Here is a 10,779-nt window from a genome sequence, read left to right as displayed (position 1 = left end):
TTTAGAGTAGTTTGAATAATAACACTAAAATTGATTCCAGAATGGAATCATCACATACCTAAAACTAGAATAAGTATGTGGAATTCAAAAAACCCATGTTGATGTGGCAAAATTGTTCTTGTATTTTAAGAGGTGATTTAGTTTCAGCAAAACATTATGTGCCACATTACATCAATTTATTATCTAATTCCTCAATATTTAATGTACTTTAAATTTAGTAATTTTTTTGGTTTTGTAGTTGTGTAAATAGTATAATAGTCTCTTACTAGTTTCGTGTTTGTGTATACTTAATTGACTTTATGATTAAATAATTTGTCATCACTGAAAGACTTCTTTAAAAATTAAACGTATGAGTAGTTTAACATGGTTGAGATCACCAGATTAAATCTGGAAAAGCTCCGTTAATTTTCAAGAGTGGTGTATTTCTGTTGACTTCTCATTTCAAAATCTGAGGGACTCATAATTAATAGAATAAAAATGCCCAGCTCAAATCCCCATTATAACATACTAAAAGGAAATTAAGCCAATACTATTAGGTAGCGGGCAAGAAGCAAAACATGTTTTATGCTCCTACATTGAACATCGTATAATGTCACTTGTTAAATTTTTTATAAGAAAATTTGGAAGATGTTATATGAACTCATTAGAAAGGTATTATAACTAGTTCTGTAAAATATGACTAATATTTTATATTCTTGCACAGCATTCCAGCTCACTGCATTTAGTCTGTCACATTCAAGATATTCACGTTTATTTTGATGAATTGATGAATGAATGAACAAATGAACAAATAAGTGAACAAATCCTGCAGGAATCTATTTTATATCTTCAACATAATTCTCTTTCAACAGAAGATGTATTCCAGGATACTAAGTGTCAGAAACTGATTGTCTCTTTCGGTCTATGGCCTGATTCTTTCATGCTTCCTTTAATCTCTTCCTGTTTTCTTGCTCACATGCTTCTTATAAGTGCATCTGGATATAATTATCTAAGATGCTTTCTGAAGCCAGTGTCATTTCACTATTATATAATAAAGACTTTAAGTAGAACAGCTTAAGTTTGACTCTAATGTGCAGTAGATATGACATTCCAAAGATGAATCACCATTTGAAGAATCTACAAAGAAAATTTAAAATAATTAAAATAAGTTGATCTTAGTGTTTTGAATCCTCTCACCTCAAGTATATAAGGGATGAAGAGAAAGAGAGGAGAGAGGGTTTGGGGGGGAGAAGATATTGGGAGGAAAATATTTTTTAATAAACATGTGATGTGATATTCTCTACCCCCCCTCCTCCAGGTAGGATGTGGTATTCCTTCCCTCCCCTTCTCCCTCTCTCTGCTTAAACATTCATGTGGGGCGCAGGCTCTCACAGGGATCTATAGAAAGCTTGATACGTTACGCCTTCATTTGGGAGGCAGGGTGGACTAGGGTCTGACTCTCACCTTGGAACTCTTGCAAAAGAAAAAGGACTTAATAACTCTTCGGAGAGTGATGCTATTTTGGGGTCGACCTACATACACTCCCTGGATACGTCCTAACAATAGATGAATGCCTATAGGGTTCTCTCCTAGCTGATGTGAACTGCGTAGAGAGCAAGCCATCCTGACTTCTGTCCAAGAGCGCCACCTGGAGTCACGGAGGGAATGAAGCAGCAAGAAGCTGAAGATGCATATTCAGAGCTCAGGAAAGAGTGGCAAAGGGCCACCTAGAACAAAGTCAAGAGAAAGGCAGAGGGGAGAGAGGTGGCCTGCAGAGAATGTCAGAAGAACTCAGAAAAGAAACCCTTGCAAAATATGTCAGGAAATTAGAGCTGAATGATGGTTAAAGTAAGATCTGTCCTTACCTTGAAAACAGCATCTAGAAAAGAGGGCAGGGAAGGAGTTGTTTGTGAGAGAAGTTTAGCTGAATAAATAGAAAAGCCAACTCTACCATTTTTAATCTTGAAGGCATCCAGCCTGAAAAAGGCTGGTGTTAATATAAAGTCCTAAAAGTACGCTATTAAATCAAAATTCCTCGTGGTGATGAATATCTTGGACTAAACATTCTAATTACTGAATTGTGTCTGTGAATAACAATTTAAAGTATCCCTAGAAGAAATTTTATCTAAGAGTGGGCAGGAGACCTCTGGCAATTACCACACTAGGTAGGGGCAATGGGTGATCAAAGTAAATTTGCATTTTGGATACATCAAAAAGAGTTGTTCAACCTCCAGGTTACATAAGAAAATGTAAAACTTTTCTTAAAAAGCTAATTCAGTCCTCTAAACTGTCAAAATAAGGGGCTGTGTTCTTTGACAAGGTTGCATTTGGTTTTATTTCTATTTCCTCTATTTCTTTTGGATTTATTGCCCAAATTCTGTGTCTATTGCCCAATTTATTGCCCAAATTCTGTGTCTCGACCAAAGCTGAGAGTGAGGGCAAATATCACTCTCACAAAAATTCTGTTTCTAAGAATAAATAGGAAATTTTAACAAACATTTGTTATTGTCACAACTTAACTTTTAAACATTTTAACAGTTAAGTATTGAAAGCTTAATGTTATAGCAAAGAACAGCAACTTCCTCACTGTCACCTGCCAGATTCCTGTTGTAGGCACTGCAATGCACTTTTGAAATATTGACGCTCATTTTCAGCTAAGGTCAGGGAGAAGCAAGTTTTTTTTTTTCTTTCCTCCTTTATAGTGAGTGTCTAAGTTTGTTTTATCTTTTCTTTAAATTATGGATTTGGAGATATCTTCCATGGTGAGATGCAGTTTAATTTAAGCAATCTGACAAGTTAAAACTTTATACACTGCTTGCAGAAGAGGCCATCTGAATACGTTTCCAAACAGAGTTAAGGCTGTCACTTTCAGTTGTTTGCTTTAAATTTCTTTTATATTTGCTCCACTTGCTGCTTTAAAAAATCATCTGAGGGGGCTTCCCTGGTGGTGCAGTGGTTGAGAGTCCGCCTGCCAATGCAGGGGACACGGGTTCGTGCCCCGGTCCGGGAAGATCCCACATGCCGTGGAGTGGCTGGGCCCGCGAGCCATGGCCGCTGAGCCTGCGCGTCTGGAGCCTGTGTTCCGCAACGGGAGAGACCACAAGTGAGAGGTCCACATACCGCAAAAAAAAAAAAAATCACCTGAGTGCTCAGTCATAGGTGTATAAATTTGGCAATGGTTCCATTTAATTGTTTATCAAGAAAACAAAATCATCTGGGTTTTCATCTGTGTTTCTGCTTTCATTGTACACCCATTAAATTTAACATCTTTGCTACAAGAGGTATAGATGAGGTCTTTACAATAGGTCTCATGAAAGAAGTGCACATATTTTGGAGATGTATCAATATCATATTTCATCAGCAGCTACCAGCAGTTGACTGACTTCTTGTATAAGTGTGCATCAGTTGTTATTGAGCTCTGCTGTGTTAGTATTGCTGTTTGCAAAGTAACATATTTAAGATTTCTATTGCTCAAGCAGCCTTTTCACACTGTAATAGCAGCTATTACATCTTGTTTGAACATTTTGTGTAAACATGACAAGATACTTAACAAAATGTTTTCCATGTCATTAGGTTTACTTAGGGCTAAGGAATATGAGGAAGATAGATTGGTTACCAGCTGGCTTACAAACAGTATTTTTACTTTCTCTTTTGCTGTGATATAATTGTTTTATGAACACATAACTGCAGCATGTAAACAAAACAACATATATGCTTTTGATACTTGGATTTATCTTTATCATATTTATCTCATTGTGACAGGAAACTGATTTTCCATTCTATAAATTTTTTTTCAATCATATTGCCGTGTTGTTAGTTGAGTAACATCCTGAAATCTCTCATCAAGCAAGTAAACAGAAACTCAGGTTAATCGTAAATTGATGACACTTTCTACATAAAAATTCATTCTACATTTCATAATATCTGATGTGTTATACACTTAAATAGCACAGTTTATTATATAACTAATGTTAGGTAAGAATTTTTGTGCTACTGCAGTAATTTGAAGAAAATATCGTGGTAGCACAGGGGAACCAGGAACAAAAAATGCACTGGTGATGGAAAACTTTTGAGGGAGGAGATATTTTAATTTGGTCACAAAGAATGAGTAAGAGTTTTACAGACTAAATGCTATAAAATGACTTGGCTCTGCCCTTCCTCCCTCTTTCCCTCCTTTTTCCCCCTTCATTCTTTTTATAAACTGTACCGTTGGTTTGGGTTTTCCAAAGTTTCCAGATGTCTATGAATAACTAGGGATTATTCCTTCATGATAGGAGTATGTGTTATGAATGTCAGGCATAGTGTCTCAAAAAGAACATTGAGTATTCTCATTTCTTTTCGTGGACTGTTTGTAAAAGAATCGATTTTTTAAAAATTTACTATACATGGTTATTTATATTTCACAATTAAAATGATCATCTCTGGTGACTGTCAAATTGTGTCCAAATCCTGGTCTCACTACATATCAGTTACGTGATTTTATGCTATTTTCATTTTGGTAACAGTGGAAAATATTGGCATTTACTTGACAGAGTTATTGTGAAGCTAGCCCTCGTCCCTGCTGTCGTGAAGAAGCAGGAGGCCAAGAAGGTGGTAAATCCCCTGTTCGAGGAAAGGCCTAAGAATTTTGTCACTGGGCGAGACTTCCAACCCAAAAGGCACTTCACCTATTTGTGAAATGGCCAAGCTGCATTGAACTGCAGTGGCAAAGGGCTGTCCTCTATGAGCAGTTGAAAGTGCCTCCTGCAGTTAACCAGTTCACCCAGTTAACCAACCCTTGGACAGCCAAACAGCTACACAGCTGCTAAAGCTGGCCCACAAGTACATATCAGACAGAAAGCAAGAGATTGTTGACTCCGCCTGAGAAAAAAGCTGCCAGCAAAGGGGATGCCCCCACGAAGAGGCCACCTGTTCTTCGAGCAGGGGTTAATACTGCCCCCACCTTGGTGGAGAACAAGAAGGCTCAACTGGTAGTGACTGCACATGATTTGGGTCCCGTTGGGCTGGTTATCTTCTTCCGTCCTGTATCTTAAAGTGGGTGTTTCCTACTGCGTTATCAAGGGGAAGGCCAGGCTGGGGCATCTAGTCCACAGCAAGACCTATCACCATCACCTTCACACAAGTTAACTGAGAAGACAAAGGATCTCTGGCTAAGCAGGTGGAAGCTATCAGGACCAGTTACAGTGACAGATATGATGAGGTCCGCTGTCACTGGGGGAGGCCATGTCCTGGATCTGAAATTGGTGGCTCGCATTGCCAAGCTGGAAAAGGCAAAAGGCAAGGAACTGGCCACCAAACTGGGCTTAATGTATACTGTTGAGTTTTCTGTACATAAAATACAAATTCTCCTTCAGCCAGTATTGATTGAGGAAAAAAAGAAAAAAAAAACTAGCATAGAGTATTTCCGTTAACACGTATGGCTTACACATGTTAAAATAATCCATTGATTTCTTTTGTACATTTATTTGTTTGTTTTTGGCTGTGTTGGGTCTTTGTTGCTGCGCGCGCGCTTTCTCTAGTTGCGGCGAGCGGGGGCTACTCTTTGTTGTGGTGTGTAGGCTTCTCATTGCGGTGACTTCTCTTGTTGCAGAGCACAGGTCTAGGTGCATGGGCTTCAGTAGTTGTGGCTCATGGGCTCTAGAGCACAGGCTCAGTAGTTGTGGTGCACTGGCTTAGTTGCTCTGTGGCATGTGGGATCTTCCCGGACCAGGGCTTGAACCCATGTCCCCTGCATTGGCAGGCAGATTCTTAACCACTGCGCCACCAGGGAAGTCCCAAAAAATAATCAATTGATAGCTAACTTTGGTGTATATGCTATTTTTGATATTCACTTCCCTGGTTCTTCATTTTAGATCAAGAATTATACCCTTCTCCTTTTTATCTTTCTCACATGTTCTTTTTTTTTTTTAAGACTTTAAAAAATAAATAAATTTATTTATTTAGTTTAGTTTTGGCTGTGTTGGGTCTTCATTGCTGCATGTGGGCTTTCTCTAGTTGCAGAGAGCAGGGGCTACTCTTCGTTGTGGTGCGCAGGCTTCGCTTGTTGTGGTGGCTTCTCTTGTGGAGCACCGGCTCTAGGCGCACAGGCTTCTGTAGTTGTGGCTCGTGGTCTCTAGAGCGCAGGCTCAGTAGTTGTGGCCCACGGGCAGTAGTTGCTCCATGACATGTGGGATCTTCCCGGACCAGGGCTCAAACCCATGTCGCAGGCGGATTCCTAACCACTGTGCCACTAGGGAAGTCCTCTCACATATTCTTTACAAAAGCTTACACTGTGCTTTTCAATATCATTTCAAGAAAGTACTTATTTCTCAACAGTCATTCAGTATGCAGAGATGCAATAGACTCTTGACTCTAAACCTGTAATTTGTCTGCATTTTAAAAATACTAGAGGCTAATATTTTTCCTTTCAATAAAACCAATGTCACCTTGTTTTTCTGTAGAACCGTTAAAAGGTCTCTATCAGCATCTTTACCAAAGATGCTTCCCTGTCCTTGTAATTCGTGCTTCAAATACTTTGCTGATTGTGCGTTCACTCAGATGATATTTTGAGTCCCATTTATAGTAGATCTTTGACTGTCCTTTAAACTAGGTGTGAATCTGTTTTGCCCCTAAATGTAAAACATTTGGGAAATGTTAATCCAGGCATTCCTTGTCACTGTTCTCTTTCACACTTCCATTGCATTGTGCCTTTAGAAACGGGAAGAGTTGAATGTGTGTGTGTGTGTGTGTATACATATATATATATGATTGTAGATAAATTAACTCTACAGGTTTTTAAGAAATTTATATTTAATGAGAAAGAGAAAGAAAGAGACAAAAAATTAGTTCAAGAAGCTCATACCATTACATGTCATGCTGTAGAGTGGTGATAAATGCTATGGGGATATAGGAAGCAGAGAGGACAATAAGTAGTGACAGAGAGTTGCTATTTTTCGCTAGAACTGACAAAGTACTCCTCTCAGATAAAGTCACTTTTAAATAAAACCTTGATGAAAAGGAGGGGATAGCTATGTGACTGTTTGAGGCTCCAGCATTCCAGGTAGCGGGAACAACAAGTACAAGTCCTTGAGGTAGGAGCATGATTAGGAGAGTGTTCAAAACATATAAGGAGAGGGCTTCCCTGGTGGCGCAGTGGTTGAGCGTCTGCCTGCTGATGCAGAGGACACGGGTTCGTGCCTCGGTCCGGGAAGATCCCACATGCCGCGGAGCAGCTGGGCCCGTGAGCCATGGCCGCTGAGCCTGTGCGTCCGGAGCCTGTGCTCCACAACGGGAGAGGCCACGACAGTGAGAGGCCCGCGTACCGCAAAAAAAGAAAAAAAAAAAAAGAAAAAAAAATACAAGGAGAATAATATGGCTGGAACTTAGTAACTAATAAAGATGATAGCAGTTTAAGTCTTAATGTCAGCCAGGGAGAGAAGGTGTGAGAGACAGTTCTTCCTGAATGTATTGAATTGAGCACCTCTGCTTTTGACAAATGTGTGTGTGTGTGTGTGTATATATAAAACAGGGGATTGGAATATGACACGCCAAAATATGCCCGTTGTTTTGAGCTAAAAGCATTTGAAGTTCAACAGAGGGAAAAGAAGCTTTCCCAGAGTTTCCCTTATCTGACTAAACCTTTGAGATATGAGGATTGCCATATATCCCCTCTCCTGGGAAGTTTCAAGACCACAATGAAGAGGAAAAGTTGGCACTGAAATGGACCAGCATAAACATTACTCCATTAATTTCCCCCATATGTTTGCCTTCCCACAGTTTGCCACATTGGAAGCCTAAAGTCTTTTCTTTTGTCTGTCACTTCTCTACACATTTATCGTTAACATTCTAGATAAGCTAAATTTCTAACCATTCCTTTAAGTTACTCATCACTGAGTTTCTCCTGCAAGGATGCACACTACACACTCTAGTAAACTCCATTTGTTTCTTCTCTTGTTAATCTGTCTTTTGTCAGTCTAATTCACAGGGCCCCAGCCAGAGAAACTAGGAGGGTGGAGGAAAAAGTTTTTTTTTTCCTTCTCTACATTTTTTTACCATCTTTAAATGAAAACCATAGATTGTTTAACCAATGTATGCATAGTGTTTTTAAAGGTAATATACTATCCTAACAGTAATATGAAGAAAAAATAAAAATAAAGTAACCTATAAAAGTATGCATTTCAATACAAAGGCACAACTATACTTTATGACACAATAAAGCTGCTAGATGCTTGCCCTCATATGTAGAATTACTGTGACCCTTGCAGCTATGCCTGTAGTCTGTATTGGCAACTCAGCACTACAGACACTTTGGGTTACGGCTTTCTGATTGCTCAAAAAAGTGAACAATGCTTGCTTGGCAAAGTTTTGATGAAAACACAGTCCTAACTTCACCTGATTTGCATAATTTTTGTCTTCTCTGAATGGGAAAGTAATTTACATTTAAAGTGGTGTTTGGGTCTAAGCCAGACAATAAAAAATACTGAAACATGCAGGGCAATTCTTTGTTGTGTGGTATTGTCTTTGAATTTCAGAACTCCTGCTCTCTCGCCTTACCAAATACAGTGTGTCATAGTCAGTAGGATAAACAGAGCACTTCGAAAAATTTCCAAAATTCTCCCTTGCATCTTGAGAAAGATCTTAGTTTTAGTCTATTCTAAGTGTAATGGGAAACTGTTGCAGTCTTTTTTTTTTTTTAACATCTTTATTGGAGTATAATTGCTTTACAATGCTGTGTTAGTTTCTGCTTTATAACAAAGTGAATCAGTTATACATATACATATGTTCCCATATCTCTTCCCTCTTGCATCTTGCTCCCTCCCACCCTCCCTATCCAACCCCTCTAGGTGGTCACGAACCAACGAGCTGATCTCCCTGTGCTATGCGGCTGCTTCCCACTAGCTATCTATTTTATGTTTGGTAGTGTATATATGTCCATGCCACTCTTTCACTTTGTCACAGCTTACCCTTCCCCTCCCCATATCCTCAAGTCCATGTTCTAGTAGGTCGGTGCCTTTATTCCCATCTTACCCCTAGGATCTTCATGACCTTTTTTTTTTCCTTAGATTCCATATATATATGTTAGCATACAGTATTTGTTTTTCTCTTTCTGACTTACTTCACTCTGTATGACAGACTGTAGGTCCATCTACCTCACTACAAATAACTCAATTTCATTTCTTTTTATGGCTGAGTAATATTCCATTGTATATATGTGCCACAAGCAATCTTTAGAATGAAAAATGGAGCTGGAGGAATCAGACTCCCTGACTTCAGACTATAGTACAAAGCTACAGTAATAAAGACAGTATGGTACTGGCACAAAAACAGAAATATAGATCAATGGAACAGGATAGAAAGCCCAGAGATAAACCCACGCATATATGGTCACCTTATCTTTCATAAAGGAGGCAAGAATATACAGTGGAGAAAAGACAGCCTCTTCAATAAGTGGTGCTGGGAAAACTGGACAGGTACATGTAAAAGTATGAAATTAGAACACTCCCTAACACTATACACAAAAATAAACTCAAAATGGATTAAAGACCTAAATGTAAGGCCAGACACTATCAAACCTTTAGAGGAAAACATAGGCAGAATACTCTATGACATAAATCACAACAAGATCCTTTTTGACCCACCTCCTAAAGAAATGGAAATAAAAACAAAAATAAACAAATGGGACCTAATGAAACTTCAAAGCTTTTGCACAGCAAAGGAAACCATAAACCAGACCAAAAGACAACCCTCAGAATGGGAGAAAATATTTGCAAATGAAGCAACTGACAAAAGATTAATCTCCAAAATTTACAAGCAGCTCATGCAGCTCAATAACAAAAAAACAAACAACCCAATCCAAAAATGGGCAGAAGACCTAAGTAGACATTTCTCCAAGGAAGATATACAGACTGCCAACAAACACATGAAAGAATGCTCAACATCATTAATCATTAGAGAAATGCAAATCAAAACTACAATGAGATATCATCTCACACTGGTCCAAATGGCCATCATCAAAAAATCTAGAAACAGTAAATGCTGGAGAGGGTGTGGAGAAAAGGGAACACTCTTGCACTGTTGGTGGGAATGTAAATTGATACAGCCACTATGGAGAACAGTATAGAGGTTCCTTGAAAAACTACAAATAGAACTACCATACGACCCAGCAATCCCATTACTGGGCATATACCCTGAGAAAACCATAATTCAAAAAGAGTCATGTACCAAAATGTTCATTGCAGCTCTACTTACAATAGCCAGGACATGGAAGCAACCTAAGTGTCCATCAACAGATGAATGTTGTAGTCTTTTGAAGAAAAATGACATGATCAGATTTATATTTTAAATGAAGCATTCTGCTGATTAAATGTTAAGCTTTAGGACATGAGAATTAAAAATCACAAACAAATGGAATATTTTATATACTTTTTGTTTGTTCTGTTTTTATTTTACCCTCAATATTTCAGAATAAGATATTTTAGGGAAAATACTGAATTCATTTAAAACAAAAACATTTTACCAATTGTTCTGTTTATAATACCTAGTTATCAAATTTAAATATTATTGTAGGGAACTTCAGTTTGACAAAGTTCAAGGATGGAGACAGTTAGGAAAACAGTCCAAAACTGCAGATGTGGAATTGATATTCTTGAGTTCTAATAGTGTCTGTATTATTAACTGCTATGTGAAAGTGGGCAGCAGCTTCTCCACACTTATACATATAAATCTAAAATTGTGTTCTACCTCTTAATGACCCCACATTATAATTAACAGTATATTTGGGAGGTAAGTAATTTCCTTTTTCATTGCAAGAAAATACATAAT

At 38.3% G+C, this 10,779-nt stretch overlaps 1 pseudogene; it reads left to right on the top strand.

Moving 5' to 3' along the window:
- The first annotated feature begins 4,425 nt into the window (after positions 1-4,425).
- LOC111169992 (large ribosomal subunit protein eL8 pseudogene) lies at positions 4,426-5,390 on the top strand (annotated as a pseudogene).
- Positions 5,391-10,779: the final 5,389 nt, after the last annotated feature.

Source organism: Delphinapterus leucas, chromosome 3 (assembly GCF_059928025.1).
Source record: "Delphinapterus leucas isolate spDelLeu-1000000601 "Yukka" chromosome 3, BTC_Dleu_Yukka2, whole genome shotgun sequence".
NCBI lineage: Eukaryota > Metazoa > Chordata > Mammalia > Artiodactyla > Monodontidae > Delphinapterus > Delphinapterus leucas.
The sequence above is the reverse complement of the archived record's forward strand: the minus strand, read 5'-3'. Positions and strand labels throughout refer to the sequence as shown.